The sequence below is a fragment of the Zonotrichia albicollis genome, chromosome 5 (assembly GCF_047830755.1).
Source record: "Zonotrichia albicollis isolate bZonAlb1 chromosome 5, bZonAlb1.hap1, whole genome shotgun sequence".
NCBI lineage: Eukaryota > Metazoa > Chordata > Aves > Passeriformes > Passerellidae > Zonotrichia > Zonotrichia albicollis.
In genome coordinates, this window is record NC_133823.1 from 40,738,864 (window position 1) to 40,765,076 (window position 26,213).

At 34.9% G+C, this 26,213-nt stretch overlaps 1 long non-coding RNA gene across 1 annotated transcript in view; it reads right to left on the reverse strand.

Moving 5' to 3' along the window:
* Positions 1-7,339: 7,339 nt before the first annotated feature.
* LOC141729034 (uncharacterized) overlaps positions 7,340-26,213 on the reverse strand; it is an 89,089-nt gene continuing 70,215 nt past the window's right edge. Inside the window, exons 2-3 of the long non-coding RNA XR_012580280.1 lie at positions 11,502-11,697; positions 7,340-7,757 (exon numbers count right to left, since the gene is read on the reverse strand). This is a non-coding gene — a long non-coding RNA (uncharacterized LOC141729034). The remainder of the gene's footprint in view (positions 7,758-11,501; positions 11,698-26,213) is intronic.

Genomic DNA, 26,213 nt, shown 5'->3' on the forward strand with positions numbered 1-26,213 from the left:
AACTATCCTGAATATCTTTAAATTTCTCTTGTAATACATTCCTATCACTGTCATTATGGCTGCAAAAATCTTAGTGTCACTTCAGTTAATTCTAGAAGCTGAATGATGTTGTCTAAGTTCCAGTGATGCAGAAGAAAATATGCACTTGCATGCTGCTATTATTCAAATTGAATTTTCAAGCTGAACAGTAAAAAGTCTTTAGTTCACAGCATATTTTGCACATAAATTCAAACTGTGCTGAACTGTGACATCCAGAACAAAAAATTATATAAGCAGGTTGCTGAGCTTGCTGTAATGCAATGGGCATTCTGAGGCTATACAGCACAACAATGCTATAACCAACCTTTTTAAATGACCAAAAATGTATTTTTTCTTTGTCTTTGGAGTTACTTCTTGATCCATTGATGAACTCCTGCTCCTGGTTTGCTGAATGTTGTGAAGGGAGCATGACAAGCAGATTTTTCTACCTTGCAACATTAGCCACCTGTGTCAATTTTCATCCCAAAGAAGGAGTATAAAGTGACTTTCAGGTTTAATCTGTTATATTTGTGACCATTTCTGATAGTCAGACTTTATCAAAACAGTATGACAAAATGAAATCCTTCCTTAAGGTTTCGGTCATCTCTAGGATAACGTGAAGAGATGTGGTAGGTATTAATCTCCTTTTGGTCAAATCCAGACTTGATTTATGCTCTTTTTGGATTACTGATGTCATAAACCAGCACATTTTGAGCATCTCAGTATTTCATATGAAGTCTTGCTTTGCTCAGCTTTTTCTCTTGTGGCTGATGATTTTCTATGTGCAGGGGCTTTGAAAATGCCAAAGCACCCTTGCCACACTGCCTGGTTTTTTGACAATGACCTGCTAGTAGGATACTTTAGGCTAGACCAGAAGACAGAAATAATTATTTGTGTGTTCATAAAGGGAATTCCTGAAGGAGTGACTGTACATATACTAAGATACAAATGCTTAGAGAATATGTATTCCTTGAGAGTGAAAGGGAAGGAAATAAAATCTTGCAATTTCAACAATGAGGATCAATTTGGCAAGCTTTGGTCCATATCCCTGCACTTCATAGCTTCCCATGAATTTAGATGATTTTCCCTGCAGTGAAGATTATTTTTTTTTTTTTTTAATGTTCGGTAGGTCTTCTTGTACAATTCTTCTACTGCCTTTTCTGTATTATTGTTTCAATTTTTGAGTTTGCTACTTCAGTTAGGTTAGTTTAGGTAAGTTCTGGCCCATTTTATTTCATTTCATTCTGATCTATTTGATTGTAGTCACTTAATTTCCAAATTTTGGGATATTTTTAATCTGTTTAATCCATAGCTAAGATGAGAGGAATTGAAATGTTTTAAAAAGCAATGGACAAGATATTTTTCTTCAAGAAATCAGTTGTCAATTACTGGAAAAAATTGAGATTGCAAGTTTTATATGGTTTGCATGGACAAGCTTTGGTAGTGGAGGGGGTGGAATACAGGGGTGGCTTCTGTGAGAAGGTGCCCGAAGTTTCCTCCATGTCCAGCAGAGCCAATCCCTGGCAGCTCCAAAGATGGATGTGCTGGTCAAAGCTGGGCCAGTTGGAAACAGTGGCAATGCCTCTGTGATAACATATTTAGTAAGAAGGAAAACCCTGTTATTGCACAGATGTGATTGTGGCCAGAGAAGGATGGGGTGAGAATAAGTGAGAGGAGCAGCTCTGCAGACCCCGAGGTCAGTGGAGAAGGAGGGGCAGGAGGTGCTGCTGGTGCCAGAGCTGAGATTCCCCTGCAGCCCCTGGGGCAGACCATGGTGGGTCATAATGTGCATCTGCAACCCATGGAGAGCCACGGGGATGCAGAGATCCACCTGCAGCGCGGAGGAGACCCACACCAGAGCAAGTGAATGCCTTAGAGCAGGTTTTGACCCCGTGGAAGACCAGAGATGAGAGGGGCCCTGTCCTTGAGGGGCTGCACCCTGTGGAGGAGTGACCCATGTGGCAGCAGTTGCAGGTTACAGAGATGTTTGCTGTCTGGGCAAGCCCATATTCTTGGTTTACCAAGATTCTCTTGGTAATTTTTTTCTAAGATGACAGCACATAATTTTTGTTTCATATTTGAGATATGCTGTTGCTCACTATTTCTGAAACAACATATTTATTCCTACACTGTCTTTCTTCCAAGGCAATTTTTTTCTATATTTATGTCTAAAATAATTATCTTGAATTCAGACTATTTCTGTGAGATCTAAGGTAGTTCTTATTTTAATATAATGACATTTGAAAGTGTAAAAATTCCTTTGCCAAGTGTCTTACAATATTATTAAATATTCTTATCACAGGTAGCCAATTCTAAAAACCTCACTGGAAGTTGCTGCCAAATCATTTAATGAACCACGGAATAGACACCTGTTTTACTGTTCTGTTTACACTAAGAGGAAAAGAAAAATGAAAGGACTGAGGCAATAGTGGCTCTTTTAATTGGCTTTAAATTCTTTCAGATTTGAAACATTATTACAGTTGAATGACAATGTTCCTCTACATGTCTGTATTGCTCATCCATCCACTCAGTAGCTGAGACTGCGATTTGTATCCCAATAAATTTGGTCTCTACTGCTGAATTAAAAGGTATTTAAAATCCTTGTGCAACCCATCTACTTTGAGACCTTATCAAGTTTTTAATAGTGAGGAGGAGAAAAGAGGAAATGTACTCTTGCTGTAATAACTCTCAGCTTTCTTTGTTTTTTGCTCACTGATGATCATATTATATTTCTTGTACTTCTCTTTTGAAGTTTCCTCGTGCATATGGAGTACAAGAATTAATTTAATTTGTCTTCGGAGCCTTGTTCAAATGTATAAATTTGTATCATCAATTGCTTATGGTTCAGCTGCTTTCTTAATTGATCTCTGCCACTTTAAATATTTAAGTAATATTGTATTGTTTCCATTCACTCCCAAAACAATACTGCAATTTTTATGACAGTTTTATGTTCCTAATGATATTTTAGTACATTTCTCCTTGACTTCATCCTATTCTCTTTTAAATTATGTGTACTCAACCTGTCATTTGCTAACTTTCATGTAACTGAAAATATGATGTAATCAGTAGGATTTCAATGTTTACAACATCTGATTGATCTTAAATACTTTATTGCTTTTTAATAGCTAGATGCATCCTGAAACTGAAAGTGTATCCTTTGTTAAATCCCCTATCTGCTGTAAAATCCATATAAGATATTTCATCATCTTTACCCATTCTTGCAATTAATGTCAATATCTTCCTGATATTTCTTCTCAGAAATTCTTCTGTTCTTTTTATTCTCATCCCTGAAACATTAGATGTATTTATTCAGCTATAAAACTTAGTAGTGTTTCTGAGTTCCAGTTGCTGGAAAATGAAAGATAGTTAATGGACATATAATAATACCAACCTCAAGTACTATTACAATAAAAGTTGAATTGTGGAACAGTTATCTGTAAGCCAGTGAGGTATTAAAGTCATATTTAATGGTAAGTAATCAGATCACATGGAGAATAGTCAGGATATCACACACAGCTTCTGAAAGCTGTGCAGTTTTAACCTTGAACTCGACAGCAGAAAAACAAATAGCTGTTCTGCTTGATCTCTTTTGTTCAAAGCACAAACACTGAAAGAAAACTTCATTACAATTTCTTCATCATATAGGTGATTAACAACGATAAGTCCTAATTTTTCTAATAATGGGAGTGCACTTCTGTAGTGTCTGCAGTAACCTCCACGCTGCTTCTAAGGATTTTATTCTACTCTCTTCTTAAACCTGATTTTTATAAACTTTCTTATTTTCCATTATTTACCTCTGAAATTTAATGTGCTCAGTCTTTCTTTGTTCCCAGAATCTGCTGTAGATATGCTTTTGTGACTGTTGTTTAAAAACTGGCACTTTTGAAAGAGATTTGAAAGTTTATGAGATTTGTTTAATCTCAGCCTCATACATCATCACATAGATCCATCTTAAGATTCATTAACTACCTCTTTCTTGATACTATATACTATCAATAACATTTACACATTTTATCTCTATATGATGGTATTCTGACATGAAATGTGTGCAGATTTTCAGAACAGTGAAAATTACCTGGCAGAAATTATTTTCTTCCTTTGGTGCCCTGCTGGTTTCTTTAAGCATATTGCATTTGGTGGGTGTGGGTGTAGGGGTGTGGCTCCTTGATGACATAAACCCCAGATTTTAATTTTCAAATTTAGTCTTAGAATTTCATACCATGCAAATTTTGTGCTAATTTACAGGTTGGTTTATTTATGATTTGATAATTCATTTCAGACAGAGAATTGCTGTTCCTATAACTAAAATTACTCTGTTTTTCCTGAATATTGTATGCTCTGCTCTTGCACAAAGAGCAGATTCTCACATATTGATTGTCTGACTCCCATAAATTTTCAACACATATGGTGTATTAATCTGGTACTTTATTTTGAATCACACATTCCAATTCCTCCATCTTGTTTCTTAGGCTTCCAGCATTTTACAAAGTGGTTGCATTTCTTGTCACTCTTTTAAAATGGCCGTTTGCTTATTATTTCTGTATTTGATTATTTCTGTCCCCTGACCTGTTCTTTTTTTTGAGAATCAGACTTTTTTGTCTTCATATTTACAAATGTTAACTGAAACCCTGTTTATTTTCTCCTGTCAGCTTTTCCTCACTACTCAGCATAAAGTTCACCATCAACTGTGCTCATTTTAATCATCAGCACCTTGGTTCCTTAGAGGTGAATTCATATCCTTTGCTTATGTCCAGAGTGCCCTCAATTCCTGAAATATTGAATGATCCTCCTTTTACAGCAAGTTCTGAAAGTGTGTGTCTGTTGCTGTTCCTGGACAAGTGTGGATACTAACAAGACTTCAGAGATTCTGGCAGAGACCTTGGTTGTGTTTTCTAGAACTGTATATTTTGGGTCTGAAATTTTTCCTCTTGCCTATTTCATTAATAATTGTGGAGAAAGCAATCACATTATTCTCCCTGGCCTTTCCAAGCTGGTTCCTTTTAATGGCTGTACCTTCCTGTCTGTCACCTTCAGAAATCCAGAAGCCTATTTGGCTGAGGCAGGAGGCTTCCACCTATCCAAAATGTTTTCTGTTTCTAGAAGGACAGTCTTAGAATAGAATGATACCCACCTGTGTCTTGTATTAGTCTTCTCCTTGCTAGACTTTGATGTTTCTGAGCATTCCTATGAGCCTCTTCACCCCTGAAATCCTACTGCAGTGAAACCACTAGTTACCTGGTCATTTTATGTAGTCCTGGGTCTCTGCTCATTCGCTGAAGCTCTCATTGCTTTGGAGAAGCCCAGAATATTTATATTTTGGTAAAAGAATTTATAACAGTAATTAATTGCAGTCTTTGCACAAGATTGTATGATAGAGTAACTTTTATAGGGGCAGATTTTAGTTATATAAACCACAATTACCTGCATGCTCCACCTCATATGCTAAAGCCTTGCTCACTAACTGATACATGCATGAAAATCTTCCATGAAAAACTGCTGCAGGATGTGAGTTGGGGAGAAAAAAGAATACATTTCTATTTATAGCAGAAAGAAAAGTAACATAATGGAATGGAATAGGTTTCAAGGGACTTTGAATCCCAATATATCTTACTTTTTGTCTTTTTGTTAGTAGATATGTGCTTTCTTTACATTTTCTTTCTATTTTTAAGAAGTATTTAAAACTCATGACCTATGTTTCCTTCTCTTCAAATAGGTGGGCTTTAGTAGTAACAGCTCTTTTTAGAGTTTTAAATTCACACATTTATTTGCATACGCATATTCCTAAATCACAAATGCAGATTGCTTATATGTCTAAGCAAATTAGGATTTATTACATGCAATAAGAACTTCATCTGTGCCTGCTAGTTCTGTTCAGGTATCATGTCCATTTAGACACGAGTATCTACTGGATATCTGTCTCATTGTGTCATTTAAAAATGCCTTCTCTCTGTCACATATGGTGTCATTTCACACCTATGTAACAAGAAAAAGCAAAAATTTTCCAGTTTCAAGTTGGGAAACCATGATAATTTAAGCAAAAAAATTTTTGTATTTAAATGCATGTTTTGCTTTGCATTCATATAAAGAGGATGTGAAGTAAAAAAATTATCTTTGACATTACTGTCTCTTTTAAAAACTTTAAAAACCCATAGATATGTGCATAAGGTGTAGCAGTAAATATTGAATGCAAAATAGGTTTTTGCTTTTACTTTGTGAATGTGATTATATTTTTTGTTTTATATGATTGCATATATATATATATATATATATATATATATATATATAATTGCATCAAAGTATGTGTTGCAATTAATACACATGTAATTATAATAACTGGTCACATCGGTGAATATTTCAACATGTACATTATTGCCATAGTGTCATTGTCTCATAACAATTCCTGTTGCAAACATCAGGAAGGTCCTGGTATTTGCACCTGCCGTGTTGCCACAGTTTATAATCGAAGGAGAACAGGACCAAACCTGGGATCTACATTTGTACACAAAAATTTTTATAATATCATTATTTCAGTTACCCACATAGCTTTAGGTGCCTTTGCTTTGTTTTGAGGTGTTATATATTGTTTTTCTACTGTCCTTCCAACTCAACATTGTCAATCCCAATTGGAAGAATTGTTCTGGAAATCACTGTCAATGGGCAGCCATATGACATTTGTCATATTTTAAAACTATTTGGAAAAGCCTTTTGCTTTTGGCTAAAGGATAATGAGGAAGCATGTTTTGCCTTCCAACTTCTTCTGTTACAATCGTACTAAAAAGATTTATTTGCAACATTAAATAATTCATAAAGCAAATAAAAAAACACTTCTACATATCACTTATGCCAATAAATTTTATTCCCTTAGATAAAGGACATAATTTTGAGATCTTTGACATTTAAAACGACCTTAGAAATCCATAAATCCAGTACAATTTATACTGAGTGATTAACATCTATGCTAAATAAAAGGACATAATGACGATATACTCCTTGGTAGAATAATCATTAAAATAATGGCTTCTGTCTTTTCTCCCAGTGTTATTCAATCATAATAATGTAAATTTTAAATCACATGGTTTATAGAAATTCTCTCTGCAAAAAGAAATGTGGAGGAAAAATCATCCTTTTTATGTGTGCATATTCACAGTGACTTGGATGTTCCTCAAAAGTATGTCTGTATAAGATAGGCATGACTATGCTTAAATGTCACTTTCACTGCTTTTAGCAACGAAAACCATATCTGTCCCATAACATATTTAAAATTTGTACCTTTTAAATATATTAAAATATATTTAAACATATTTAAAGTTTGTAATTTTAATTTTTTTTTGAAATTTCAACAATATCAAGAGTAGATAAGTGAATGAGATTAATAAGGACTCTTTTAGAAAACAGATACTATGTGTTCATGGTTGAGGAATTTTATGCAAATATTGATGAATGCTCATCCTGCATGTGGGATAGAGAGGGACCCTGCTTGATGGCTGAAGTCCTTTCCAGCTTCTGACTGATGGAACTGAGCATCATGACAGACTGTGCCATCCTTCCTGATTAGGAGGTGCAAAGGGAGTGCAGACAGTTGCAATGCATCCTCATTCTTTTTCAGTCTCTCACTCGAGCTGGAAGGCAGGCACTTTCATTTTCTAAACAGTTTACTTCCAGTGTCATTCCTGGCATCTCTTTCAAATTTGCTCTGTACTTCATCTGTTGTCTGGTGATGTCCTTTTCAATATCTGTGGCTGTATAAAACATGGCCAGGGTTACTGATTATCCAAAATTGAATTCAGAATGACCTAACTGATGGCATTTCAAATTTCAGCAAACTTAACAGCCATTAGCTTTTAACAACTGCTGTTAGAAACTCATCAAGCTGATGTAGAAGACAAACTACATGCTGATTTGTGAATCGTTTGATAAACCCATGGATTTCACAGCTGGACTGGCTTAGATATTTGTACATGTAAATTTTTTAATAGCAAATTACTGAGAAAATTTAAGTTCAACTCTTCTGCTAGTATTCTCTCTGCTAGATTTTATGATGGCTTCTGCCACAGATGTAAAAGTTACATCTGCAAAAGAACTTGTAGGATTAGTTGGTCATGTCTACTTTCTGCTGTTTTTCCTGTCAGCATTGCCATATGCATACCACTGGTTAAAGCTGCATGGAACTATTTGCAAGGGAATATGAAAAAATCCTTGATGAGTGTGATGATCAGAACTTAGCATTAGCAACACCATCATTTTTGTTGCTTCATTCATCTGCAAAACCCAAAGGTTAAAAAGCAGCATGAAAAGAATAAAACTTTAAACTGAGATTTTTTAACGTGATTTTTTAAAAGGAAATCTTTTCACAAACCTTACTGTTTAAAGGACAAATCTATGAAAGAGGCTTCTGACCATGAGCATATATAAACACAGTAATCTTAATTATCCCAACAGTCATTTGTAACAGCAAAGAGATGGTGAGTCTTCCTGCAGGGATAGTAATGAAACTGCCAGCTGGGGTGGTGGACAAAGAAAGGAGAATGAAATTAGGTTTTGAAACTCCCTGACCCACCCAATTTCCAACTGCTTTTTAGACGTGGTTTATGTTCTTTTCAAGTGTTCTAAATTAATCAGATTTTGTAGAAGTTAGATCAGGGTTCACTCCAACTCCAAATGAAATCTCAAAAAAATTTGAAATAATTAACCTGTTAAACCTGGCTGCTGGGTAACATGCTGTTTCTTACAAGGGTTTGGAGGACCCTTGATGCAATTCACTCCACAACAAGATGCTCTGAAACACAGGAGGGAAAAAAAAATCAGCTGACAAAACCAGCAGCAGTAGATTGAGGACATCTAACCTGTTGTGCTCATTTTAAATTTTGTTTAATGGGAACAGTTTTTTATATCTATTTCTTATATTTTAATAGAAGTGACTTGAATTCCAAAGTGAAGGAAAAGTCCAAGTGAGCCGTGTTTCTTTTTAAATGAAATTGTCTTTATCTTGTAGCTGCAGTCTAGTGGAGAGTGAATTTCATTTGAAAAGAGACAAGACAAGAGTGACTGAGTTTAGCTTTATTTTAAGTTTATTCTAACTTGTTCATTACCAACATTCAATGTCTCTCACCAGTTTAGGAGAAAACTTGATATAGAGACTTTTTCTTTAGGAAAGGGTTTTGTAGAGGAACGCAATAGATCACAGATACTGGTTTCTCACAAAACTAGCAAAGGGCTTGCTTTTTCAATATATTTAACTTTAAAAATATATAGATTTATAGGGATTTTTTTGCCATACTGCCTCTAGCAGTACTTCTGTCAAAGTAGGAGGAAGTAATGATGTTTATTAACACCTTTGTGTATATAAATAGAGGCAGAAGAAGATTTTATCAAGAATTTTTTTAAACTATCAAACTTGTGAAAGTTTCTAAATGTCCCTCACCCTCTTGTGCTTCTTTAGATCTGTTCAGTTATTTTTCTTGTCATTAATTCAGTGGGAGTCTGGGCACACTTAGGGACTCCTTGAAGGCATTCCCCTCCCTTGTCCTTTAGTCCATTGAACTACTGTTTTGGGCCGAGATATTTAAAAATGTGAGTTTGAAACTGTCCCTATGAATTGCCTAGTCTGTAGAAGAATTTTTATTGTTTTGTATTTATTTAAACCTTCTGTGTGATAAGGGAGGAGTGAGGGGAAGCTGCAAATTTAAACAACTGATACAAGTTATTTGAAGTGAAAAAAAATTTAATGAAATTCTCAAATGTTGTAAAAAACTTGAAACCCAATTTCTCGGAGGGAAATAACAGGGGCATGTCCATGGAAGCTTGTGGACTCTCCATCCTTGGAAATGCTCAAGGCCAGGTTGGATGGGGCTCTGAATAAAGTGATCAAGCGGGTGGCTTCCCTGCCTGTGGTGAAGGGGTGGAAATAAATTATGTTTGAAATCCTTCCAGCCCTAACCATTCTATGATTCTATGCTAAACCAGAAATCTGACTTTTAATTTTTTTTAGTTTTTTTAATCCTGATTTTTTTCAGAGCTAGGCAATTTAAAAGTAGGAAGAAATTCTTTACTGGTAATAACTTCAGACCTTGGCACAGGCTGCCCAGAGAAGCTGCGGATGCCCCATCCCTGGGAGTGTCCAGGGCCAGGTTGGAGATGGCTTTAATAACCTTTGACAAGCAGGAGGTGTCCCTGCCCATGGCAGGGAGTTTGGAACTAGATGATCTTCTCCCTTCCAAACCAGGCATTCTATGAATATAGGTTTCCTAAGGATTTAAAATCCTTAGGAAATAGGAAAATAGTGATTGTTGTGTGTTAGTGACTGGAAAACAGATGGATAAATGAAAAATAAATAACTCTGAAACAGCATCTGCAGATGCTGGCTATCAGTCTAAGCTTGTAACAGCTTCTCTTTCCAGTGTGAACTGCTATTTTGCCAAGTAAATGACAAGTAATAAACACTGATAAATGGAGTATGAAAGTCCTAAAATATATTTTGTATTTCTCTTGGCTTCAACTGATAATAAATTGATGTTTTTAAAATTCCAACTTCACCCATTAGTATCAGAATTCCCATTTTCAGCATGAAACTACATTTCATATGTGAATATGATAGCTGGTTTTTTTTCATGATCATATACGCTGAAAGCCAGCTGGTTTGGTTTATGATTAATTACTGGGATATATTAAATATTACTGTCTGTTTTTAAACTTTCACTGCCTTGTACTGGAAGGAGAACATTTACCTGCAGGTGTCATATAGTTTGAGTAATAATAATGGTGCATCATATAAATAAGTAAATATTTATAGAATTAAACTGTAAAAGAGTATGTGGCACAGCAAAATATTATCATACATAAATTATATGCACCTTGAATAAATGTGGGGGTTTTTTTAGTTGTTAAATTATAAAACCTTTCCATGTAACTGCCTGTGACATGTTTTTTTTTACGGGTGCCTATTCGCTGATGGTAAGCATAATGCAAAAGCTGTTGTGAGGTAAGCAGGTTCAGGTTTTGAGCATTGTGGAATGCTAGAACACTCACAGATGCTGTGTGTGGTAAGAGACCAGGAGCTGTGTCTACAGCTGTTAATTCAGAGGTGGTGATCTCTACAAGTGGGATCCTAGCAGTATTCATGGGAAGGGTGGGAGTATGACAAATTGATGGAGGAATACAGATCAGGTTCAGAGTGTTCTTAGCTCATATGGATAAAATGACCAGAGAGGAATACTGAGACTACAGAGTTAAAACACAGTTTGCAAACCTGAGGCATTGTGAATGCAATTTTTCTGTCTTTGCTTTTTAATCCTTATTTCTTACATTTGACTGCAAATAGAGCAAATTAAGCATATTAATGATAATGTAATTTGGGTCAGCACAGAAATCATTATAATTGTGAGATAAGTGGAACACTGGAACCAGCAGTTCAGGAGACACCTTCCTCACTGGCCATTTTAAAGATAATCATGGTGACTGAAAGTGAATGAACACGAGGTTCTTACCTGTTCTGACAATCCTAAAATTTGTCCAAAACCAAAACCCAGGTGATTTGAGTTGTGCAACTTTCTCTATTTGCTTAATGTAACTTAGTAGGATGGATCATTTTTTTCTCATCTGCATCTTTGTTTTCCTCTTCAACATGTGCTCTCTGAGGAAATTATGCAAAGGCTGCTTTTCTCTCTACTCCCTGGCTGTAGCCTGTTTGACAAAAACAGAAGGTCCAATGCTGTTAGAAAAACTTAACAGTCTTTCACATACACAGACTTAACCTTCAGTTTTCTTTTCACCTTTGGGAAATAGGAGGGCAAAAAGCCACTGCAAACCCCTTATGCATTTCACTTGTAGCAGTAGGAATGCTGCCTACAAGTTATTTAAAAAAAAGGCATGTTGTGTGACTCAAATGAAAAAGAACAAAGCAGAAAAAGTGTTTAGCCTCTGATAATTTAAAAATTACAGGTAAAATGAGTGCAATATAGGAATGTTCAGATGTTGGGAATTATCAAGCTCAGTATCTAAGCTTGAGCTGTGTGCAATATAAAATTAATCATGCAGTGACATATTTTTCTTCCAGTGTGCTTGGAATTTTCCAATGAGGAATTTTAGTGATATATTTTTCTCCCTGCATTTACAGCAGACTACCAGAATTTTAAATAATGACACCCCTTCCCAAATTCTGGAAGTTTAAAAATATTAAAGTATGTATTAAAATGCTAGTGGGAAGAGTTATACATACATGTGTTAATTCCATTTTAATAAGAGAATAAATGCAGTGAGCTACAAATAGAAGGGTTGGGAAAGAAAGGTGAAAAATTTAGTCAGGCAAACATTTTTCGTTATTCAAGTGTTGCAATGTAACACTACAATCTAGGTATTGATTAAATTTTATTTCTGCTAATCAGTTCCTTCTTCTATTTTGGGAAATAATTTCTTGATATCAGTAGTAGTGCTATTGTGTGAACTATAGCTTTATTAGTTAGATTTATTCAAAATCTTTCAGCCTTAGGATGAAGGCTATACACTGGCTATATAAAACTTTACAACTAGTAAGAAAAGAATTCAGTACAAAATCCATTAAAAAGAAATTACTGTAGTCAGAGCATGAAGCTATGCTTCATTCGTGATTTCTATGAGGCTACTGGGCAGGATACTTAACTCAGAGCTCCTCAGGTCAATTCCTTCCTTTAATACTAACCTGCAGCTATGAACATGTATTATTAGAGAAATGATGTAATGGAAAATCACCCTGATGTGAAAGCATATTAGAAATCACAAGTGAAATGGCTCGCTTGGGGCATTTGAATAACAAAGCAATGGATGGCTGAAAGTTGGGAACACTTCAGCTCCTCTAAGGCTCATAGATTATGTGGATTATGTGGTTCAGTTCATGGTATCTAAGTAGGTTTCACTTTCTATTGCTTCTGAGATTTGTCACCAGATAACTGGTTGCAAACACGGCTGAAACTTTATAGAATGGCTTACTCAGAATAAGATGAACAGTAGCACTAGGAAGATCTTATTAATTTGCTGGTAGTTTTAGTTGCTATGCTAAGCTCAGTTTTAAAACTGTATGAACTGATTTGAATAACTAATCAAAGTTAATGTGCTATCCTTTAACATTGGAATGATTTTCCTGAGGAAATATGTTTAAGAAATAAATCTTGGTGTAGTCTAAGTATTGTGTAATAGTTTAAATGGATTTCGACAAATTGTGTAAAACTGTTATTTACTGGATCCTAAATAACGTGAAAACATATAAATTTTTAAGTGTAATTGTATAAACTATCCTTGTATTCTTCATCATTTGAAAAAGAGATCTGCTGTTTTTGACAGGTGATGGCAAAAAAGAAGAGATCAAATTATTTGCCACAGCAATGTCTGCAAAAAATCAGCTCAATCATAGAGAAGTAAAACTGGGGAGGTAGAGATAAAAAACCCCAAATCAATTTCCAGCCACATAACAATTCAAAATCTTGTATTAAAGTGAAATTGCATGACAATTGTAACTAAATACATAAATTGTATCAATTTTTTTGGCCAGTGCTTTTATGATAGTCAATAAATGAATTGCACAACATTACGTATATTCTTGCACAAAACCTAAATTAAAAACATTCCACACACTTGAAAAATGCAGTGTAAAATAAATTACATACAGAAAACTTTGTAGTAAAATTGAACTAAGAATCTGAGAAAAGGACATTTTTTTATTTGCTTGGGAAATGATTTTTCTGAGACTTATTTAAGACATTTTGCCAAGTATGGTAAAGGCACTCATGACAGAATTGGTAAATATTTAAAACCGCAGTTTCACAGAATAGCCTTCTAAATCAAAGCAATGATCATCTATTAATGATTTACAATGATAGTGTTAAAATTATTGACTAAAACAAATCATACTGTCTTACAGATTTTGCCAAGCTGGGATAAATGTGGCTGATTTTCTGCTCAATATCCAAGAGCAAAGGCACAAAACTTTGCAAAGATTCACTGTACACTTCAACTCAACCTGGACATTCTTAAGGAAAGAGAAACTGAAATGTCAGACTGCACTATCTTACACCAATGGGAAAAGGGAGACGTGAAAAGGGAATATGGGATATTGTGCAAGGTACCACACAAAATCATCCTTCTGTTTCATTATTTGGCACTCTCATATATGATACTCCCTTCGTTTCACAGTAAGCCTCTTACAGGTAGAGGATCTGATACTCATCTTTTAAATTCAGTGGGTGTTTTGCCTTCTGTGTCAGTGAGAGTTGGGATCAAGTTGAAACCAATTGCAGAAGTCATGCAGTGAGCCTCTAAAAGCAGTCAGTGGCTGCTCTCAAAAACAAATCACTTGCTGGGGAGAAAAGATGAGTTAATGTGCACAGCAGCATCCAGCTGAAGACAGACCAGCTGGAAAGAAAAAAACATCATTGGCAGAAATGCAGCGTATTGGTATTCCTTTAATATTTTAGGGTATGAAATGTCTTAACATAATTATGGAAACAAAGTCCCTTTATGAGCTATGGAAAGAGGCTGACAGAAAAGACCACAGATTTTAAAATTCTGGTTGTGAGTGAATCAAGGACTGGCAGCTGGGACTATAGCTATGTGAATAGTTCATTTCAGGCAAATTCTAGGTGATTTCCAGTTTCCCATATCCCACATATCTGACTAAAATAGAAAAAAGAAACCCAAACTCCTCTTCTGCTTCACTTATGAAATGAAATAGCTACTGAAATTGCTGTAGTTTTTGTCAAATAGCTAAAACTACTGTTGCTTTAGAAAAACTACCTTGGGCACAGGAAAATTAAAGAGGGGCAGATTAAATCACTTTGCAGTTCTATATGACTGTTGATGGGAATAAGCCCCTTTCTTACTGAGAAGGAAAAGAGAGTCAAAAATGTTATTTTCTGCTTAAATTTTATATTCCTGGAACAAGCCTCTAAGCCAAATCGTTTTTGAAAGCCAGGCAGGAAACCAAAGACACTTGCTTTAGTATTCTTGAAAATATTGTAGGTTACATAGTAGGGTAGTTTTGCCTATGTTTTAAGTTGGATTGCACAGACCATTCTTTAAGAAAGATACAATAAATTCATCTGTTCAAGAGTTATTTTATATAATCTTTACAATTGTGTGCTTTATGCTATTTAGAAGAATAATTATACACACTACATGTTAGGTGGATTGCTTAGGAATTTTGAGATGCTGAAAATTTGTTTCTGATGTTTGGAAAGTTTATCTTTATTCTACTGTTTTTGGTTTTTTTTTTATTCCCCCCTACTTCTAACAAAATGATTTAGTAAGGCCCAGTTAGTATAATAAATTTTTCTATTTTCATTATAATATGGTTATTTTGTCAAAGAACTATTGAAGGGCTTATAAAGCAGGCATTGTAGTATTTTGCACTATTCTCTTGATTATCATGTCACTATTACATCAGATTGCATTGTACCAGGTTTATTTTGGAAATGGCTTGTGTGTTCCATAATTATTATTATTGCACATGTTTCTAGAGCTTTTGTTCAACATGTTAGAACTGAATATATTAATCACTTGACCATTGTGCAGCTAATTTCTGCTCTTGGCTCGGTAATCTAATTCCAGAGTAGCTCCATTTGCTACTTTCTGACCAGAAAATAGCCCACTAATGTTTTTTCTATAATGTTCAGAGTACTGTAAGATTCCTTTGATCTGCCATAATAGCTCTTCTATATTAATATCTTAGTAAGTGTTTCCAGACAAATGATGCCCTCATTTAAATGCAGGAGATGATAGAAAGGGTCTTAACAGTCCCATGAATCTTCTAGAACATTAAAAATGTCCTTGAAATACTGTGGAAGCTCATGCAAATCCTGGCTCTGTGCCTCATTCCAGTACATGAGATTTGAGAATGTGGCAGTGAAAATGTGTTGGTTTATAAAGTCAGGACTTTGTTCTCTCAGTGATAGCCTTAAAGAAAGAAACAATTTTGTTTGAATATGAAATGTATATTTACAGTAGTTAACTTGGTTGATTTTTTTGTTTTATGTTTATGTCCTGATCAGACCAGAAGCATAATACTGTTTTAAAAACTGTAATAGTCAGGTAATAATATTCAATTAGATCTGTAAAACAAACTGCCTCTGCAAGGGCACAAAATCCTTATTACAAGAATAAAGATCTCGTTCAGCTTTTCCAGAAAGCTGAGTTTGTAAGGGAAAGAAGAAGGGTGTCTTTTTAATTGTTTTGGTGTTTCACTTTTAATTTCTCCAGTTCTGAGAATTATTGAAGACCATTTCAGCATCTAATCTAATTTAAGCAAGTCTCAAAGAACAGAAGATGGGGGTGTGGCATTGGCCACAATCTTCTTGTAAAGATAGTATTCTACCAGTTTGAACTTTGGCAGTTTATGCGTGTTATTGTATTTGTGGCATCTATTTCCTTATTGCTCTAAGCAGGGAACTTGATGGAAGCTGAAGCTCTCCTGAATGCATTGAGAGACTGTGTTGCCTGCTACCTGCCCTTCTCCTGGGCTGAGAAAGTGCTGTCTTGTTTTCAGTTTATGAGAAATGGTAATGGCAGAGTGTGGGAGCATTCTCTCTGAGAATCTGAGATGAAGAGAAGGAATATAAGGAAAAAACTACCTAAACCATGGCAAGCCATCTGTCATGGGAAGCCCCATCCCACCACCATGGATACTTTTACAGTCTGTTCTGCTGTCATGAACTGCTGGTTCGCTAGAATATGAGCAAGGCTCCTTCTGGACAGACATATGCATTTTGGAAATGAAATCAATGAAATGAAATTATTTTATGAACCTTTTTTTCTATTCTAAACATTTGTTTCAATTCTAGCCCAAAAATTGAACAACCCTTGTTGTTATGTTCTTATATGCTAAGTTTCAAATTAGTTATTGTTTTCAGTCTCTCCTGAAAAAATCAGGCTTTCTTCAGTTTTATTGCTTTGCTGTAACAAATAATTCACAAGTGCTTTCTGAAATGCCATTAAAATGTGGAGGAACTGCAAGGTTACTTTGCACCTTGAGAAAGACAAAGCCAGTTATAATGCATTAAAGGATACCTCTTTTGCCATCTGCACACCCTGACACTTCTGTACAGTCTGAAGCTATTTATTCTGCAGTGAAATATGTAAACAGTTGACTTTAATTCTGCTCAATGCCTGAGCTTCTATTCCATGTGATGTTATTTCTCCATCAGATTAACTATGCCCTTTTGAGATTGTATAAATCATGGTTTATCAGGAAGGACAATGGAAAGACATTTTGTACAGAGGGAATTTGGTATGCAGAAATAATCTTTTACAGAATAAAAGCTGCATAATTCAAATTATATGTTTAGTCACAGGGTGTTCTTGATTCAGATGAACAGAAAGTAATATGACTACAATGCCAAACAACTGACAGACATTATAGACTTTCTTTGAGCTGCAGAGGGGAATGGAAAGTATGTGAAAAGGGGAGGTGGAAAATAGTTTATGTACACCAACCCTTAGATAGACAGGATCTATCACAAGAAATATCTTCCCAAAAGGCTAGCTAAAAAGAAAGTAATGCAAAGCAAGAATAATGGTTTAAAAAGCTATAAAGTAGCTTGTACCATTTCAAGGTACAAGGAGGAGGACAAGACAGCTTTGTAACATGTAAGGTTGAGCTGTATGTGGTACTGGAAGATCTCATACACTCACCTCTGTGCAAAAAGGTCTTCTGTGGCAAAAAATTTCTGGGCTTAAAATCAAATCTCTACACTACTCATAGCTCCATGTTTTAAATGTAAATTTTATTCTACTCTTAACAATATTTTCAAATAAACCCAGGGATGTATACTGACTTCCTTAAGGGAGTGATACTTACAATCTAAAGAAACCAATAAAAAGAGAAAAATGAAAAGTTAGAAGGCAAAAAATTCAGTGAATAGTTATTTCAACTATAACACCAGGAAGCTTTACAAAAAGTGTAAACAAACAGCTGGAATGTGAAGAAGAAGCAGAACAAAATGTTCACAGGTTCGTGCTGATTTTCCTGACTTCAATTTTTAATTTTTTTTTAAATTCCTTCAGAGAAATAGATGCTGGAAGAATAAAATTATTGCTAATGTTTTGTTCAGGAATTTATAATTTAGTCCTGGATCACTGACTATAATTTGGGCTGCTGGATTCTTTGGGGCTGGGAACAGAAATTTCTGTTTCTATCTCCGGAAAAAAAATCTTTTTTAAAAAAATGAAGTGGTTTCCCTGACGAATTGAAAAAAGCCTTTTCCATTGATTTAATTTCCAAATATTCTCTAACAAGTAAATCTTCCATAGGTACTCGGATATTACCTTTTTTCCTCTTTTTTGACTTCCATTTTCTTCTAGAACACATTTGTTACTCTGCAGGGTTTTTGGCTCTCTCTCATCTCCATCCACCAGCACCAAGGAATATCTCTCAGTCTAAACTTGTCCTATTTCAAGTAAATGATGCTACAGTTTGCAATGTCTGCTTCTATAAAGAGTTGAACTATTATAACCATCCTGAAAATAGAGTTGCTTTACACTGGATTGCAATATCAATGTTAATCTGTATGAGGCCTGGGTATATTATTACTGAAATAAACATTAGTTTTGCAGGCTCAATGTTTGCCACCTGTTTAAAATCCACTGAGCATGAGGCACAGCCAATGATGTACTTGTTATTTTTGTTATAAAATGAGAGAGATTTTCCCAAGTGTTCTTATTCCGTTTATTTGTAAGCTTTCTGCAGGAAGTTTCTGATCTGTAAATCCAGTTGTTTCTCCTCCAAGCCCATTTATAATGGTTTAAGGGGTCTCCAGGGCATCATGCACAGAATGCTCTAAATCCTTACTTTTGCAGGAATCAGAAAGTTTGCAATACTTGCCACATATAAGAGATCTCAGAATTTTGTTGAACATTTGAGATTAGATATCTCACTTTCATCATATAAAGACAGAAATTATGAATGGAGAAAGAAGTTGGAAGAAATAATTTTGTTGCCTCTGTTAACAGGGAGCATAGGTTTTCTGCTTATGCTGTGGATTTCAGTCCTGGCTGACTATTGGGATCTTCCTTTTTTCTCATCCCAGGTTATTGGCAAACGTGCCTCTGCATGTCTAAAATTGGTGTCATATGTTGTTCCTTATTTAAATTTTACATTTGAAAGTGTTAGGGGGAACCAAATTTCTGAAATAGAGACAAGGCAGTTTGGAGTGTTGGCAGGCTCTGCGCTGCTCTAAATAACCCCATGGTGCAGCAAGCAGGGAGAAGCTCGCTCTACCTGGAATAGCAAGGAAAGATAATATTTTCCCAAGGTAGGACTTGCATGGGTGTCTGATGGACCAGGAGTTTGTGATCACCTTGCCACGGCAATTGAGTGAAAGCCAGAATAAGGTAGTTTAAGTAAATTTCATCAATCTCTTTTATCTAAGAGCAGATGAAGTATTTTTCATAAGTTGTCTACTGATTTTTCACTGTAATATTTCAAGTTAATCAGAAGCTAATGGAACAGTGTGTCAGCTCCTGCATTTGACTGATAAATAGCATGCTACTTCACTCCTGGAAGTTTTGTTAAAGTTACTCTCATGATGAAAATAAATTCTTCAGGTTTATTTTAATCAGGATTTTAGAAACAGTTGGTAGAGACTGTCAAAGTAACATCTTCAGTTGCAACTTAGAAGTTTAGTCCTTCTAAATGATGAGCATTCTGGAGGTCACCTTGTGTAACCTAAGGTTTTATAAATTATTTTTGACTAAGTAAAAAAAGCAATTTCTTTGAGACTGAATCCAAAACCTACTGGGGGAAAACAATTGGGTTTTGATGAATTGTAATCTCCTGATGCAGTGTTTTACAGGAATTATGCATGGAAAAGAATAGTAGGGAACTCCATGAAATCATTGTGACAGCTGAAATCAAAATCTCAATAGGTTCAAAAAGCATATTTTTGAAAAATATATTTTCTTTTCAGAGCTGAGTGAACATGTGGAATGAGGCATAAGGTTTCATAATTTTCAGTGTGTAGTCAGTGAACTATTTTAATTTGGCATATTTGATACCACCATTCTTGTTTGCAAAGAGAATACCACTAATTTGAGACAGTCTAATTAAACAGCCTTTTTAACATTAAGATTTCAGCAGAGACTGAACAGTTTTTATTGTGTCATTATTTTTGCCAAGCCACAGACATATTTTTATTTCTCCTTTATGATCCTAAGGCTATAAGCAAAAATATAGAAAGCTACATGAAAAAGAGGGGAAAATAAACCATTTCCAGCCCTTGTGGAACTCAGAGGTTTGCATTATAGTGCAGCCTGAGACAAAACCTGCAGATTTACGAAGATCAGGTTTTTCCTCTGAACTCAAAGGTGTTTTCTCTGGAGATGGGTTCTGCTTCAGGCACCCATGAGATAACAGATTTGCCTGTGAACCTCCGTGAACCTGGGACTGGTCATTCATCTCTGTCTGCCCCAAGAGCCTTGCAGGGCAGAAGAAAGACTGATAAGGAGCTCAGGTCCTCTTTCTCCTGGGGGAGATGTTGGAATCGCTCCCTGGGAGAGCAGGAGCCACTGCTGGAGTGCTCAGGAGCAGCAGGGATTTGCTGGGCTCCTTCCTGCCTGGCCAAAGTCCCAGGGGCTGGGCTGGCTGCTCGGCCCCCTGCTCTGGTAAGGCAGCCTGGCTACTTGGGCTTCACTGACCCCAGGGTCTCACTGTGCTGTGGCAGGGGGCGGGCATCTCATGTGACAAGGACCCTTATTTCATTCTGCTTGGCTGTTTCTAAATTACCCCACAGGAAGCCTAAAGTTTTGAATGCTAAGATGAAGGGTTTTTCCAAATCTTTGATACTGTCTCTATCATCAGTACTGAGAAAAAAAAAATTGCTTAAACAAAGCTATTCCTGACAGTGGGGAGTAATTTTATATCCTTATTTGCAAAATGACTAAGAGCATTGTTACTTTTTGCCTAGCAAAAAGTGGCCTGAAGCACGTTTGTCTGGTTTGCTTTGCATTATCTGCTGCTGACAGTGTGAGCTGGATGGTGAGGTTGTGAATGTTCAAACCTTCTTATGCAATTACTTTGGTATGGGAGAAAAGGAAAATATTATGCAGGATACTGATCCTGCTTTGCATTTGAACACGAAGTAAAGTCCTTTTGTTTAAGCATAAAGTACAAATGTTTACCTTGGAGCCTTGTATAATTTTAATTAAAACACAAAGTCATGCCTTTGAACCTCTACCTCTGAGTCATACGAAATGAAATTTCAAAATTAAAATTTCTGTGAATGGTAGTTTGTTTTGCTCTGTTGCTAATCTTAATAAACACACTGCAGGTTAGTCCCATTTCTAGTTTTCTGTCTGATCTTCTTAAAACTTATTCTGTGATCAACTGTGTTCATATTTCAGCACCTAGCTAATTCTGATTAGCATTATAAGCTAGTACAATAAATGCAGTTTAATCAGAAATTGCAAATGAGCCTCAACCATATCTAATATAATCAGCTATTTTGCTGACATTGCTTCAGCATCAGGATTGTCAAGCACAGAATGAGTTAGCTTTATGTATGAATAGCTTTAGAATATGTTTGATACTGATTTAGAGAAGAATTTGCATAAACAGTAGTTAAAACTTAATTAAAAGTAAAACCCCTGTTGTATGCTTCTAAGGTTGAACAATTTATGGTCAATTTAAACATGAGGTAGTCTGTCCTCAACTAATCCTTTCCACTCCCTCAAGGTGTCATAACCACAACCTCCTGCATTGATTTTGTAGACAGTTGCTATAGGTTCTAAGCATCACAATAATGTACAGCAAGTCTAGCTACTAAATGTCCACGGTTCAGTACTTCATGAATTTTAATAATTTTTTTTAATTTTATGACTGAAAAATTTACTTTGGCATGGAGCATCTTGTCCTATTGAAAAACTACTTCACACTGATGGCATATTAAAAGACTCATAGGTTTCATTAAACTCAGGAGTCTGGATGAGGAACAGTAGGAAGAAATTTTGTATTTTTTGCCTTCACAGACTTGATAACAAAGAATGCTAAGCATTAAAGTAACCTAAGAAACTAGAATGATATATTAGTTTGAAAAACTTTCAATAATAAGTCTGGATTACAAAATGTTTTCAAATAAGATGAACAATAACTTGGCTTAGAGGCTAGTTTATTATAATAATTTTTCTTCCCTTTCTACATGTTGAACTAAAGAAAAGATATTAATTCCTTTACATTTATTGTTTCAGTTATATTTATTGATGCTGAGATTAGCTCAGCTGGCTAAATCTGGGTGCTAATAATGCCAAAGTTGTGGGTTTGATGCCTGTATAGGCTATTCACATAGGAGTTGAATCATCCTTCTGAGTTCCTTTTAACTCAGAAGATTCTGTGATTAATGCATCCATCTGGAGTCTTGAATTTGTGTTATTGGAGCAAACTATATGAATGTAAAATGCTGTCTCTAGTTAAAATCTTGTGATATATATGGCAAAGTTTTTGAAGTCTTTAGTAAATCCAAGTGCAATTTAATATTTAGCTAAATATACAAGCAAGGATCCTTTTCAGAGATGTAAACAGACTACTGAGAATAGGCCACACGTGTTTATATAAAAAACTACTGGAAGTCCATGTTAGTTGGACAAACATTCCCATTAAAATTCCCATTGCCTTTCAAATCCCACTGCATGATCATTATCATTCAAAAATCTCACAAGAGAAAACTTTAAAGTAGGTTTAATATTGACATTTTAATTATATGAGTGAAAATATTTAAATTTAAAAGGATATTAGCCTTAAAGATAAGAAAGTTAATAAATAGATATGTTAATAGAAATTCTTAAATACAAAAATATTCTGTAATAAGCAGACTTTTCCCAAAGAGAACATGGTTTAATTATTTTTATGACACAATATATCCTGAATGCATTCTACACGCATTTAAGTCAAAAATGTTCCAAGTGTGTAGGTGGATTTCAAAATTTACAAAAAAAAGTGTAATACAGAATTGCACTGGAGAGCCACATTCGGATGACATAACCAAATTATTAAGTCACTGGATGATGAAATAGAGCCAAGAAAAAAATAACTTCTCTAGAGCTACAAACTTATAATATCAAGTATTGTCCTCCCTAGTTGATAAAACAATAAAAGAAATGGAAATAATGCAATGATTATTAGAATGGTAGTAAATCTTAGTTTTTTTTGTTCTTGATGCAGAAACAGGTCAGAGGGTTGGAATTCCTTCTGTCAGTTCTTCTCACTGCCTTCCTTTTTATTTTTGGGAGATAGAAACGCCATGTGATTTGGCACTGAGAAAAATGTCCATGGAGAAATGGGATAGCTCCATCTTATTCCTGTATTATTTTAAAAGTAACCTGCATTCCTAGTTCCCAAGCTACAATATCTATGCAATATAAATTGCATCCCAGTAGGTTCTTTAGGCAGGGAGATGAATATGATTGTGCTTTATTATTCTTCAGTCTTTACCATTACATTTGATTGCTTAGGCAAAGAGTACTTGAAAAATACCCACAGGAAATTGTTTTTCTTGTATTGTAACACAAATAAAAAAATAACCATTAAAAATATTCCTCTTCTCCAATCACATAAAAAATGAAGGCCCCATAGAAGTAGAATAGAGGCTCTTTTGACCATTTCCAGTCTTTATATGAACAATTTGAATGCTGCACTTACTTGCACTGCGAGTTTTGTTTGACTTGCAAGACTTACTGTATGATTCTATTAGCAGATCTTGCCTTTCATCCTACTCTTGGCAAGTTTGATCATTTATGTAGGTTGTGTCCTTTTACTTCAACACAAAATTTTTGACTCAAATAAATTCAGTGCTCTGTAGGTCTTGAAAATATACCTGACATAACAGCATAGTACTCATTATACTTTTTACTTTAAAGCAGGAAAATAGACCGCATGGGCAATTCAGGCTTTTTGGATGTTTTAACCTTTTTTGTTGTATTTATTTTGTTTTATGGTAAGATATCTTTTCTTGGAGTCTTGGAGTCTAACCCTTCTTTCTTATCCCTCAATTTCCCTCAATTCTTATCCCTCAATTTCTCTTGAATTCACAATGCTTTTTTGCATTGTGTGTATCACCAGAGTTCTAGAATTTGTAGCTAAAACTTTTTTGTTGTTTACTCTCAGCTTTTTTCATTGTCTTTTTCTTCCAAATCTTTTAGTGAAATGCCTACATGGACATGCACTCTATAAATACCTCTTTATTGCTAAAGCAGGCTATGGACTTTAATGGGGACAAAATGGACTTTAGGGAATAAATTTTTTGTCCCACCTGCCAATTATACCAGAAAGAGGATAATTCCTTCTTTTTTATACTGAGTGAACAATAGCTGGTTAGCCTCCTGTTTTCCTTGAGCACATTTTCAATGATATTTGACACAACCTAAAGCAACATCAGCTGGTATGCCATTAACATAAAATAGTACAAATCACAATGTTGAAATGTAGTGCAGTGAAGAAAGAAAGAAAGTAATTGGGTACTGATTGACTCAACAATTGAAGCTATTAAAATTTGACTTTTTTCCTCCCTACCTTTTAATTTTCTTCTGCTTGATAATGAAACTTCTGACTTAGTTCCTTCTTTGTTATAAAAAGCAGTCCAATCTCTTTGTAGTTTAAAACATTTCCTGCTAATAACAGTGAATAGATTTTTTTGTTTTGTTCCTGTAGTATTTATAAAAATGTTTTTATCTCAGTCTGAATCTTTCTGTCAGACTTATTCTAAAACAGAATGCAAGTGAAATTAGAAAAATGTAGCTTTTAAATGTAAACAAGTTCTTTGCCTTAAAGGAAACCAAAAAATAGCTACTCAAAGTCTTACAGTAAAGAAAAAATAGTGATAGCTGAACAGTCAATCCATGTTTGTAAAAAAGTTTTGCCTTTGGACTTGAACTTTCATCATTGAATTTATCTTTCTGAATTATTGAAAATTATTTACTGAATTACAGTTGAACCTAGTCTTTGACTAAAATTATTTAATATCTTTTTTAATGTCATACCTAAAGTACTATTTTGATGATTCTACTTATTTAAATATGTCTTCAATATGACAGTTATTTTAATACAAGAATGGAATATTTAGAATTTTGCATTTTTTAAACACCATTTTCTTTGGATTATTGCAATTAATTATGGATAAAATTACACTGTGTCTAATTTTGTCACCTAAATTCCTTTATAAATTTAGTGCTCAAACCATGTTTTTCTAAATGTGTATTTTTCAAGAGTTATTATAATTTTGCTGACTTTTCTTTTTTTCACTTCAAAACATTTTCTTCCAGTGATGGCTAGCCAGTGAAGCATACGTAGTTCCTATATAGCCTAATGGAAAGTGCACAATAACAGCATTTAATTTCCTTTTATTCTAGTCTGTTTGTCTACACATTAACAGTAATATTTTGCTTGCTTTTTTCCCTGCAACTGTGCTTTGTGTTTCTGGTTAAAATGATTTTCCATAACCTTCAAATTGTTTTCCTGATCAGTGTGCTAAATTATTGGGCCATTTGCCACATATTGTAAAGCTTGTTTCCTTGCTCTAAGCCTGATTATTTTACATCTTTCTGATCAACAAAACACCTTTACCATCTGCTATGTAGTTCATGTAAACAATCAAAATCTAACTTGGTTTGTACCACTCAACCTTATTTGTTCCATCTTCTAATCCTTTTATCATCTGCAATCTTGAACAGAGTGACCTTATTTCCATGTTTCTCTTGAACTGATTGAGGCACCAGAGAGCAACACAGTCCTACAGCAGACTGCCATTTTTATGCTTCATTTCTACAATTAGGATGTTTCCTTGTTGATTACTTTTTACTTCTATTTTCCTTTTTACTTTTTCCTTATCTTTTCAGAAGTAGCTTACTTTAAACCTTAATGCGCACTATTTGTCTCTGGGTTCAAATGCTAGCAAATAAGCTTTGCATATCTGAATGTATATTTTACTTTATTTGTTGGGATAATATCCTAATAGCTGGGCTTATTAGAAGAGCCTTAAACTAGATTTGATGGGTGGAAAGGGTTTTTCTCCTAAGTGTCAGAGAGAAACAAGGAAGAAACAACCTTCTAGGAATGAAGAACTAGCTATGATGTCAAGCACAATGAATCTAGTACAAAAAAGAAGTTAATGTCTACCTGTGCAGTGCCACTGAGAAAAGCAAATTATTCTTAAGTAATATAATGATGAAATCAGTATGCTCACACAGAAATT